This window comes from Paramormyrops kingsleyae, chromosome 10 (genome assembly GCF_048594095.1).
Source record: "Paramormyrops kingsleyae isolate MSU_618 chromosome 10, PKINGS_0.4, whole genome shotgun sequence".
Classification (NCBI taxonomy): Eukaryota; Metazoa; Chordata; class Actinopteri; order Osteoglossiformes; family Mormyridae; genus Paramormyrops; species Paramormyrops kingsleyae.
The window spans coordinates 33045774-33058176 of NC_132806.1; the positions used below are offsets into that span (position 1 = coordinate 33045774).

General features: G+C 48.9%; 1 long non-coding RNA gene across 1 annotated transcript in view; it reads left to right on the forward strand.

Annotated features, from left to right (window-relative positions):
- Nucleotides 1-2087: 2087 nt before the first annotated feature.
- LOC111833363 (uncharacterized) overlaps nt 2088-12403 on the forward strand; it is a 29493-nt gene continuing 19177 nt past the window's right edge. The window contains exon 1 of the long non-coding RNA XR_011993445.1: nt 2088-2200. This is a non-coding gene — a long non-coding RNA (uncharacterized lncRNA). The remainder of the gene's footprint in view (nt 2201-12403) is intronic.

Here is a 12403-nt window from a genome sequence, read left to right on the forward strand (position 1 = left end):
GTGTTTTCAATTGAATGTGAGTGGGCAGTATGATGTCAGGGAATATTCCAAATGTCTAATAAAGGAGGTTATATGCACATTCCATCTCAGTAAGATACGGCCAAATCCGCATTCTGAGTTCAGTGAAATGCTGAGGTTTTTACAGATAAAGATTAGACAGGCTTCCTGGTTCTTAAGGAAAGGGCTTTATTAGCCATCTGGGACTTTTGGGTAGTACAATTCAGGTGGCACAAAACATTAAAACTCTCACTGTACTAAATGCAAAAGAAGCACGTTAACAGAGGTCAGAGGATCACATTCAGCAACCATCACGTCAAAGTCAAAGTGGACAGAAGTAAACAAAGAAAAATCATGAAGGATACAGCACCACTAGTATTTGGATCCATTAATAAGATCTTATCTAGCTAAAAATATGAACCAACAGCCATCCATCTTCCAATTGCTCATCCTGGTCAGGGTCACCTGTAACCTAGTGCAGGTACTCAGGAATACTCCATGGGGGGGGTCAGTCTATCACGGGGAACATGCACACACATAAATACTATACGCAAATTATAGATGCCACTTATCCTAATTGAAAGTTCTCTCCCACCTCCCTTAAATGTACCCAAACCCTGATGCCCAACCCCATACCCATCCTTGCTGTCCCCCACCACCCGGTGGTTGGCTCTCAGTTGTGAACCTCCGTGCCTCTTTGGTTAAACGGGCATCATTGCCAATTAAAATCCCTCCTCCATCCCCCATCCCTGCATTACACGTACCGGCCTTCAGTAGAATATTTGCACAAATGTGCAATCAGGAGTGAACCTAAGGGATGGCCATGGCTGGCCATAGACCCCCCCCCCCCCCTCCGCGGCCATGCCGAGTCAAAATAAAAAACAAATGTATGAATCATTTCATTTCCTAAATGGGACCATTTAAAATTGTGTTTATACTATGCAAACACGACTGGAGCTTAGGTTAAATCTGATCTTTACTGTGCAATAAACTACATATGAATAAAATGTTGTTTGCCAAAGTATCTATGTATAGTGATTTATTTTTGTAGGAAATACATCTGTTACTCCAAATGGGTTAATGTATGTGGATAAACATGAGAAGCATTATTTTGCAGCCTTTAAGGTTTAAATATAATAATCTTATTAAAAAAAAAAAGAACTGGCCACTTCTGAGAGTCAAAATCAAATAATAAATATATGTGTTAAGTACAAATTATTTGAAAATAAGTTTATAATAATTTAAAAATACATTATAACATGTAATAATGACAAACTATTATTAAATAAACTGTAACAAACCAAATCGTGATAAGTACTATTTTTAAATAAAATATTCTTTATCATTTAAAAACACAATAATTCAAATAAGTGATAAGTACAAACTATGTTTAAATAAACTGCAATAAACCAATTTGTAAAATCGCCCAGCTGCTGTGAAGCAGTAGTGAGCGGAAATGATGTTTATCTGCTCGTGTACAGTCCAGTTGGGGTTTCCGGTCTAAACCGGGTCGCGACGCGTGCAAACGAAGGCGGAGAAGTGAGGCATGTGTAAGCTGTCAGTAACTTAAAACCTGCCCATAAATTAAAGATTGTATTAAATATGATTCATTTGCTCTTTATTTAATGTGTTATAAGAAACACAACAGGAATGGAAGATGACACTCTTATTAGGTTATGGCCACCGCCCCAAAGATAACTGGGCCACTTTATCACTTCACAGATACTTAGATGTACATCAGTTACTACTGAAGTACAAATCATGGACAAATATAGTCACCACTTGACATAAAAGATGCATCACAATTTTTTATGATGAACAGATGAGCATATATTGTGTATTTGACCTTCAGTAATTCCTTCAGTAGCTCACAAAGTAAAGTGTTACCGAAAACTATAATTTCTGCACTTGCTCACGGGAGATTTATAATTAGTTAGAACTGCTACTGTGTATTTTGAAAATGTCATATTTTCAGAGTAATATCAAACCCAATCCCAGGTGTTTTTTTCCCAGAATTTTTATTCATCTCACCAATTTGCATGTTTCACCATTAGGTATTGTGGCGGCTTTTTCTGAAATGAAGATGGAACGGGAGAGTGTCAGAAATAAGGGTGATGGAAAGATCCACGAGGATGATGAAAGAGGAGTAGAAGAGATGACTCACATCTTTTATTCAACGAAGAGCAGGCCTGCTTTAAGCATGGTGAGAGACACGTTTGCACTCCAAGGTCATCTGCGATTCTTAGTGATGTCAGACTTCTCTGCAGAAGTGGTGAAAAGAAATCTTTCACAAGTAATTGGAGCCTCTGATTGGTTGGCCAAGCTGCAGCAGGGAGGGGTTGGTTTCTACGTTATGATGGGATGTAAAAAGGAAATTTGGCAGGCATAGGGCCTGCTGTCACTCCGACTGCGGTGTCTCTGGCTCGCCATGCCAAGATCACGTCCGCCGCCAGCTTCACCAGGGGATTAAAGCCCAGCTTGTGAGCCCTTCCTGATCCACTGGAGCTCAATCTGCCATCTCTGGAGGATCTTTCCTTGAGTCGGTTTGCCCCCATCCTGGTTATTTCAGCTCAGAAAGTGGCCCAGCATTCCACATCGCCATGGTGCATTCATTGTAAGCTGACGGGTATTTCCAAGGGGAACTTAAAAGCACTGCTCTAACAGGAATAGCAGAATATGGCTGCCATCAAACACAGGCCTAGGTTTGCATTAAATGATCCAAATTTTGAAAAACTGAACTAATAAGACCATGATTTAATTTTGACTGCATTTTAGTTTTGCCTTTCGCAAGCTACCTGCAAGCATTAGAACCTATCTACATCACACTTTAACATTTTAAAAATTAGGTCTAAAATGACCTCATTCTGTACCACAGTTGGCTTTCAATGAAGCAATTTCCCTTGGTCCACCTTAGGAGTGAGGGAGCCGAGCCAGTGAAGTATGTTTTTATACTTTGAAGCATTACACTTCATTAGTATGTAGTGTAGCATGGACTGTAATCACTGCATGAAATTACTGTGCAGAAAAAGTTTGCTGGGAACACAGCAATGAAGGGAGACCTCAGCTGGGTGATACACACACAAGCGAACATCATTCCTGCTGCTGCAAATCAGTGACGAAAATGAAAGCATGGCTGTCTGACTTGGAAGGCAGGACACTGGGGCTGAATGGGTGTTTGCTCCCAGTACTGGCGCTGAATGTCATCTTCGGGGTATTTTTTACTTTTCTTGTAAACTGCTGGAAAATTTGAAAATCCCTAAATATACCCTGTGAGATCGTGATGTTTGTATCTTTTCATTGTTATATTCCCCAATACCATTTCCACACATTACAGAAATTACAGCAGCAAAATTCTAGATGCAATATGATAGCAAAAAAAAAGAAAACCCAGCACTACTAGCAGTGTTTCCCTTTGATCCATTACGTAACGGTTCTATTACGTAACGGTTATATTACGTGACGGTTAAATTACGTAACGGTTATATTTCGTAACGGTCCGTGGGCTGCATGGAAGCATTCAGTGACCCATGATCGCTGCCTTTTCAACTGAATATCAGAACATCTTCCAGCAATTTGTCAGGTTCTCGACTTCATAGTCTTTCGAAATTGCCATATAATTCCAAGAAATGTGTAAAGCTAGGGTAAAACCCTATTACCTACCTAAGTGTGTAATGACCCTCTGTCCCCTTTCCTTGATGGAATGATACTCTCCCTGCAAGTCAGTAGGAGCAGCCATACTGTCACTGCTCAAGGCCACATCATTTGCTCCAAAACTGAGTAACCTAAGGAGACAATCCTGCCTGCAGAAGGATGTGATCTTAGCCACAGCTCATTGGACGAGGAGAACCCCATTAAGATTTGGTGCCCTGTTCCAATGTGTGCTATAAAGACCTTAGTCTGAAAGTCATATCACCGTGGTTAGGCAACTATAGGAATACAATTTCCTTATGCTACTAGTAGCCTAGAAATAAATTTGATTTGTCAGAATTTGATGAACTTGTCTTCAAAGTTGAGTCATCAGTCCTAACTATGTTTGGCTGCTAATAGGTGTTTCAGAGGCAGGCAAACGGACATCATTCGGGTAATTGCACCTTGCATGAATACTCACGCAAATAGCCATAGTTGATCAAATGAGTCAATGGAAATGCAGTAAGACAGGAGCTGGGAAAGTGACCCAACGCTCCATGATGTGTCAATGATGTGGTCTGGAATGGACTCGACATTGGAGACTGTGAATGATGTGGTCTGAAATGGACTTGACATTAGTGACCGCCAATGACGTGGTCTGAAATGGACTCGACATTAGAGACTGTGAATAATATGGTCTGAAATCGACTTGACGTTAGTGACCACGAATGACGTGGTCTGAAATGGACTCGACATTAGAGATCGCCAAAGACGTGGTCTGAAATGGACTTGACATTAGTGACCGCCAATGATGTGGTCTGAAATGGACTCGACATTAGAGATCGCCAATGACGTGGTCTGAAATGGAGGTTAGGGGGGGATGGTGACAGAGCGTGGAGTCGGTGTATTTTAGCAGAGGTTAGGTGGGGATGGTGTCAGAGCGTGGAGTCGGTGTATTTTAGCAGAGGTTAGGTGGGGATGGTGACAGAGCGTGGAGTCGGTGTATTTTAGCAGAGGTTTGGTGGGGATGGTGACAGAGCGTGGAGTCGGTGTATTTTAGCAGAGGTTAGGTGGGGATGGTGACAGAGCGTGGAGTCGGTGTATTTTAGCAGAGGTTAGGTGGGGATGGTGACAGAGCGTGGAGTCGGTGTATTTTAGCAGAGGTTAGGTGGGGATGGTGACAGAGCGTGGAGTCGGTGTATTTTAGCAGAGGTTAGGCGGGGATGGTGACAGAGCGTGGAGTCGGTGTATTTTAGCAGAGGTTAGGCGGGGATGGTGTCAGAGCGTGGAGTCGGTGTATTTTAGCAGAGGTTAGGCGGGGATGGTGTCAGAGCGTGGAGTCGGTGTATTTTAGCAGAGGTTAGGCGGGGAAGGTGTCAGAGCGTGGAGTCGGTGTATTTTAGCAGAGGTTAGGCGGGGATGGTGTCAGAGCGTGGAGTCGGTGTATTTTAGCAGAGGTTAGGCGAGGATGGTGACAGAGCGTGGAGTCGGTGTATTTTAGCAGAGGTTAGGTGGGGATGGTGACAGAGCGTGGAGTCGGTGTATTTTAGCAGAGGTTAGGTGGGGATGGTGTCAGAGCGTGGAGTCGGTGTATTTTAGCAGAGGTTAGGCGGGGATGGTGACAGAGCGTGGAGTCGGTGTATTTTAGCAGAGGTTAGGCGGGGATGGTGACAGAGCGTGCAGTCGGTGTATTTTAGCAGAGGTTAGGTGGGGATGGTGTCAGAGCGTGGAGTCGTTGTATTTTAGCAGAGGTTAGGTGGGGATGGTGTCAGAGCGTGGAGTCGGTGTATTTTAGCAGAGGTTAGGCGGGGATGGTGACAGAGCGTGCAGTCGGTGTATTTTAGCAGAGGTTAGGTGGGGATGGTGTCAGAGCGTGGAGTCGGTGTATTTTAGCAGAGGTTAGGTGGGGATGGTGTCAGAGCGTGGAGTCGGTGTATTTTAGCAGAGGTTAGGCGGGGATGGTGACAGAGCGTGCAGTCGGTGTATTTTAGCAGAGGTTAGGTGGGGATGGTGTCAGAGCGTGGAGTCGGTGTATTTTAGCAGAGGTTAGGCGGGGATGGTGACAGAGCGTGGAGTCGGTGTATTTTAGCAAAGGTTAGGTGGGGATGGTGACAGAGCGTGGAGTCGGTGTATTTTAGCAGAGGTTAGGAGGGGATGGTGTCAGAGCGTGGAGTCGGTGTATTTTAGCAGAGGTTAGGAGGGGATGGTGTCAGAGCGTGGAGTCGGTGTATTTTAGCAGAGGTTAGGTGGGGATGGTGACAGAGCGTGGAGTCGGTGTATTTTAGCAGAGGTTAGGTGGGGATGGTGACAGAGCGTGGAGTCGGTGTATTTTAGCAGAGGTTAGGAGGGGATGGTGACAGAGCGTGGAGTCGGTGTATTTTAGCAGAGGTTAGGTGGGGATGGTGACAGAGTTTGAAGTCGGTGTATTTTAGCAGAGGTTAGGTGGGGATGGTGTCAGAGCGTGGAGTCGGTGTATTTTAGCAGAGGTTAGGTGGGGATGGTGACAGAGCGTGGAGTCGGTGTATTTTAGCAGAGGTTAGGTGGGGATGGTGACAGAGCGTGGAGTCGGTGTATTTTAGCAGAGGTTAGGGGGGGATGGTGACAGAGCGTGGAGTCGGTGTATTTTAGCAGAGGTTAGGTGAGGATGGTGACAGAGCGTGGAGTCGGTGTATTTTAGCAGAGGTTAGGGGGGGATGGTGACAGAGCGTGGAGTCGGTGTATTTTAGCAGAGGTTTGGTGGCGATGGTGACAGAGCGTGGAGTCGGTGTATTTTAGCAGAGGTTAGGTGGGGATGGTGACAGAGCGTGGAGTCGGTGTATTTTAGCAGAGGTTAGGTGGGGATGGTGACAGAGCGTGGAGTCGGTGTATTTTAGCAGAGGTTAGGTGGGGATGGTGACAGAGCGTGGAGTCGGTGTATTTTAGCAGAGGTTAGGTGGGGATGGTGTCAGAGCGTGGAGTCGGTGTATTTTAGCAGAGGTTAGGTGGGGATGGTGTCAGAGCGTGGAGTCGGTGTATTTTAGCAGAGGTTAGGTGGGGATGGTGACAGAGCGTGGAGTCGGTGTATTTTAGCAGAGGTTAGGTGGGGATGGTGACAGAGCGTGGAGTCGGTGTATTTTAGCAGAGGTTAGGTGGGGATGGTGTCAGAGCGTGGAGTCGGTGTATTTTAGCAGAGGTTAGGTGGGGATGGTGACAGAGCGTGGAGTCTGTGTATTTTAGCAGAGGTTAGGTGGGGATGGTGTCAGAGCGTGGAGTCGGTGTATTTTAGCAGAGGTTAGGTGGGGATGGTGTCAGAGCGTGGAGTCGGTGAATTTTAGCAGAGGTTAGGTGGGGATGGTGTCAGAGCGTGGAGTCGGTGTATTTTAGCAGAGGTTAGGTGGGGATGGTGACAGAGCGTGGAGTCGGTGTATTTTAGCAGAGGTTAGGTGGGGATGGTGTCAGAGCGTGGAGTCGGTGTATTTTAGCAGAGGTTAGGTGGGGATGGTGACAGAGCGTGGAGTCGGTGTATTTTAGCAGAGGTTAGGTGGGGATGGTGTCAGAGCGTGGAGTCGGTGTATTTTAGCAGAGGTTAGGTGGGGATGGTGTCAGAGCGTGGAGTCGGTGTATTTTAGCAGAGGTTAGGTGGGGATGGTGACAGAGCGTGGAGTCGGTGTATTTTAGCAGAGGTTAGGTGGGGATGGTGTCAGAGCGTGGAGTCGGTGTATTTTAGCAGAGGTTAGGCGGGGATGGTGACAGAGCGTGGAGTCGGTGTATTTTAGCAGACGTTAGGCGGGGATGGTGACAGAGCGTGGAGTCGGTGTATTTTAGCAGAGGTTAGGCGGGGATGGTGTCAGAGCGTGGAGTCGGTGTATTTTAGCAGAGGTTAGGCGGGGATGGTGACAGAGCGTGGAGTCGGTGTATTTTAGCAGAGGTTAGGCGGGGATGGTGACAGAGCGTGGAGTCGGTGTATTTTAGCAGAGGTTAGGCGGGGATGGTGACAGAGCGTGGAGTCGGTGTATTTTAGCAGAGGATAGGCGGGGATGGTGACAGAGCGTGGAGTCGGTGTATTTTAGCAGAGGTTAGGCGGGGATGGTGACAGAGCGTGGAGTCGGTGTATTATAGCAGAGGTTAGGCGGGGATGGTGACAGAGCGTGGAGTCGGTGTATTTTAGCAGAGGTTAGGCGGGGATGGTGACAGACCGTGGAGTCGGTGTATTTTAGCAGAGGTTAGGTGGGGATGGTGACAGAGTTTGAAGTCGGTGTATTTTAGCAGAGGTTAGGGGGGGATGGTGACAGAGCGTGGAGTCGGTGTATTTTAGCAGAGGTTTGGTGGCGATGGTGACAGAGCGTGGAGTCGGTGTATTTTAGCAGAGGTTAGGTGGGGATGGTGACAGAGCGTGGAGTCGGTGTATTTTAGCAGAGGTTAGGTGGGGATGGTGTCAGAGCGTGGAGTCGGTGTATTTTAGCAGAGGTTAGGTGGGGATGGTGTCAGAGCGTGGAGTCGGTGTATTTTAGCAGAGGTTAGGTGGGGATGGTGACAGAGCGTGGAGTCGGTGTATTTTAGCAGAGGTTAGGTGGGGATGGTGACAGAGCGTGGAGTCGGTGTATTTTAGCAGAGGTTAGGTGGGGATGGTGTCAGAGCGTGGAGTCGGTGTATTTTAGCAGAGGTTAGGTGGGGATGGTGTCAGAGCGTGGAGTCGGTGTATTTTAGCAGAGGTTAGGTGGGGATGGTGACAGAGCGTGGAGTCGGTGTATTTTAGCAGAGGTTAGGTGGGGATGGTGTCAGAGCGTGGAGTCGGTGTATTTTAGCAGAGGTTAGGTGGGGATGGTGACAGAGCGTGGAGTCGGTGTATTTTAGCAGAGGTTAGGTGGGGATGGTGTCAGAGCGTGGAGTCGGTGTATTTTAGCAGAGGTTAGGTGGGGATGGTGTCAGAGCGTGGAGTCGGTGAATTTTAGCAGAGGTTAGGTGGGGATGGTGTCAGAGCGTGGAGTCGGTGTATTTTAGCAGAGGTTAGGCGGGGATGGTGACAGAGCGTGGAGTCGGTGTATTTTAGCAGAGGTTAGGTGGGGATGGTGTCAGAGCGTGGAGTCGGTGTATTTTAGCAGAGGTTAGGTGGGGATGGTGACAGAGCGTGGAGTCGGTGTATTTTAGCAGAGGTTAGGTGGGGATGGTGTCAGAGCGTGGAGTCGGTGTATTTTAGCAGAGGTTAGGTGGGGATGGTGTCAGAGCGTGGAGTCGGTGTATTTTAGCAGAGGTTAGGTGGGGATGGTGACAGAGCGTGGAGTCGGTGTATTTTAGCAGAGGTTAGGCGGGGATGGTGTCAGAGCGTGGAGTCGGTGTATTTTAGCAGAGGTTAGGTGGGGATGGTGTCAGAGCGTGGAGTCGGTGTATTTTAGCAGAGGTTAGGTGGGGATGGTGACAGAGCGTGGAGTCGGTGTATTTTAGCAGAGGTTAGGCGGGGATGGTGACAGAGCGTGGAGTCGGTGTATTTTAGCAGAGGTTAGGCGGGGATGGTGACAGAGCGTGGAGTCGGTGTATTTTAGCAGAGGTTAGGCGGGGATGGTGTCAGAGCGTGGAGTCGGTGTATTTTAGCAGAGGTTAGGCGGGGATGGTGACAGAGCGTGAAGTCGGTGTATTTTAGCAGAGGTTAGGCGGGGATGGTGACAGAGCGTGGAGTCGGTGTATTTTAGCAGAGGTTAGGCGGGGATGGTGACAGAGCGTGGAGTCGGTGTATTTTAGCAGAGGTTAGGCGGGGATGGTGACAGAGCGTGGAGTCGGTGTATTTTAGCAGAGGTTAGGCGGGGATGGTGACAGAGCGTGGAGTCGGTGTATTATAGCAGAGGTTAGGCGGGAATGGTGACAGAGCGTGGAGTCGGTGTATTTTAGCAGAGGTTAGGTGGGGATGGTGTCAGAGCGTGGAGTCGGTGTATTTTAGCAGAGGTTAGGCGGGGATGGTGACAGAGCGTGGAGTCGGTGTATTTTAGCAGAGGTTAGGCGGGGATGGTGACAGAGCGTGGAGTCGGTGTATTTTAGCAGAGGTTAGGCGGGGATGGTGTCAGAGCGTGGAGTCGGTGTATTTTAGCAGAGGTTAGGCGGGGATGGTGACAGAGCGTGGAGTCGGTGTATTTTAGCAGAGGTTAGGCGGGGATGGTGACAGAGCGTGGAGTCGGTGTATTTTAGCAGAGGTTAGGCGGGGATGGTGACAGAGCGTGGAGTCGGTGTATTTTAGCAGAGGATAGGCGGGGATGGTGACAGAGCGTGGAGTCGGTGTATTTTAGCAGAGGTTAGGCGGGGATGGTGACAGAGCGTGGAGTCGGTGTATTATAGCAGAGGTTAGGCGGGGATGGTGACAGAGCGTGGAGTCGGTGTATTTTAGCAGAGGTTAGGCGGGGATGGTGACAGACCGTGGAGTCGGTGTATTTTAGCAGAGGTTAGGTGGGGATGGTGACAGAGTTTGAAGTCGGTGTATTTTAGCAGAGGTTAGGGGGGGATGGTGACAGAGCGTGGAGTCGGTGTATTTTAGCAGAGGTTTGGTGGCGATGGTGACAGAGCGTGGAGTCGGTGTATTTTAGCAGAGGTTAGGTGGGGATGGTGACAGAGCGTGGAGTCGGTGTATTTTAGCAGAGGTTAGGTGGGGATGGTGACAGAGCGTGGAGTCGGTGTATTTTAGCAGAGGTTAGGTGGGGATGGTGTCAGAGCGTGGAGTCGGTGTATTTTAGCAGAGGTTAGGTGGGGATGGTGTCAGAGCGTGGAGTCGGTGTATTTTAGCAGAGGTTAGGTGGGGATGGTGTCAGAGCGTGGAGTCGGTGTATTTTAGCAGAGGTTAGGCGAGGATGGTGACAGAGCGTGGAGTCGGTGTATTTTAGCAGAGGTTAGGTGGGGATGGTGACAGAGCGTGGAGTCGGTGTATTTTAGCAGAGGTTAGGTGGGGATGGTGACAGAGCGTGGAGTCGGTGTATTTTAGCAGAGGTTAGGTGGGGATGGTGTCAGAGCGTGGAGTCGGTGTATTTTAGCAGAGGTTAGGTGGGGATGGTGACAGAGCGTGGAGTCGGTGTATTTTAGCAGAGGTTAGGTGGGGATGGTGTCAGAGCGTGGAGTCGGTGTATTTTAGCAGAGGTTAGGTGGGGATGGTGTCAGAGCGTGGAGTCGGTGAATTTTAGCAGAGGTTAGGTGGGGATGGTGTCAGAGCGTGGAGTCGGTGTATTTTAGCAGAGGTTAGGTGGGGATGGTGACAGAGCGTGGAGTCGGTGTATTTTAGCAGAGGTTAGGTGGGGATGGTGTCAGAGCGTGGAGTCGGTGTATTTTAGCAGAGGTTAGGTGGGGATGGTGACAGAGCGTGGAGTCGGTGTATTTTAGCAGAGGTTAGGTGGGGATGGTGTCAGAGCGTGGAGTCGGTGTATTTTAGCAGAGGTTAGGTGGGGATGGTGACAGAGCGTGGAGTCGGTGTATTTTAGCAGAGGTTAGGCGGGGATGGTGTCAGAGCGTGGAGTCGGTGTATTTTAGCAGAGGTTAGGCGGGGATGGTGACAGAGCGTGGAGTCGGTGTATTTTAGCAGAGGTTAGGCGGGGATGGTGACAGAGCGTGGAGTCGGTGTATTTTAGCAGAGGTTAGGCGGGGATGGTGTCAGAGCGTGGAGTCGGTGTATTTTAGCAGAGGTTAGGCGGGGATGGTGACAGAGCGTGGAGTCGGTGTATTTTAGCAGAGGTTAGGCGGGGATGGTGACAGAGCGTGGAGTCGGTGTATTTTAGCAGAGGTTAGGCGGGGATGGTGACAGAGCGTGGAGTCGGTGTATTTTAGCAGAGGTTAGGCGGGGATGGTGACAGAGCGTGGAGTCGGTGTATTTTAGCAGAGGTTAGGCGGGGATGGTGACAGAGCGTGGAGTCGGTGTATTATAGCAGAGGTTAGGCGGGAATGGTGACAGAGCGTGGAGTCGGTGTATTTTAGCAGAGGTTAGGCGGGGATGGTGACAGAGCGTGGAGTCGGTGTATTTTAGCAGAGGTTAGGTGAGGATGGTGACAGAGCGTGGAGTCGGTGTATTTTAGCAGAGGTTAGGCGGGGATGGTGACAGAGCGTGGAGTCGGTGTATTTTAGCAGAGGTTAGGCGGGGATGGTGACAGAGCGTGGAGTCGGTGTATTTTAGCAGAGGTTAGGCGAGGATGGTGACAGAGCGTGGAGTCGGTGTATTTTAGCAGAGGTTAGGCGGGGATGGTGACAGAGCGTGGAGTCGGTGTATTTTAGCAGAGGTTAGGCGGGGATGGTGACAGAGCGTGGAGTCGGTGTATTTTAGCAGAGGTTAGGCGGGGATGGTGACAGAGCGTGGAGTCGGTGTATTTTAGCAGAGGTTAGGTGGCGATGGTGTCAGAGCGTGGAGTCGGTGTATTTTAGCAGAGGTTAGGCGAGGATGGTGACAGAGCGTGGAGTCGGTGTATTTTAGCAGAGGTTAGGTGGCGATGGTGTCAGAGCGTGGAGTCGGTGTATTTTAGCAGAGGTTAGGTGGCGATGGTGACAGAGCGTGGAGTCGGTGTATTTTAGCAGAGGTTAGGAGGGGATGGTGACAGAGCGTGGAGTCGGTGTATTTTAGCAGAGGTTAGGCGAGGATGGTGACAGAGCGTGGAGTCGGTGTATTTTAGCAGAGGTTAGGTGGCGATGGTGTCAGAGCGTGGAGTCGGTGTATTTTAACAGAGGTTAGGTGGCGATGGTGTCAGAGCGTGGAGTCGGTGTATTTTAGCAGAGGTTAGGTGGCGATGGTGTCAGAGCGTGGAGTCGGTGTATTTTAGCAGAGGTTAGGCGGGGATGGTGACAG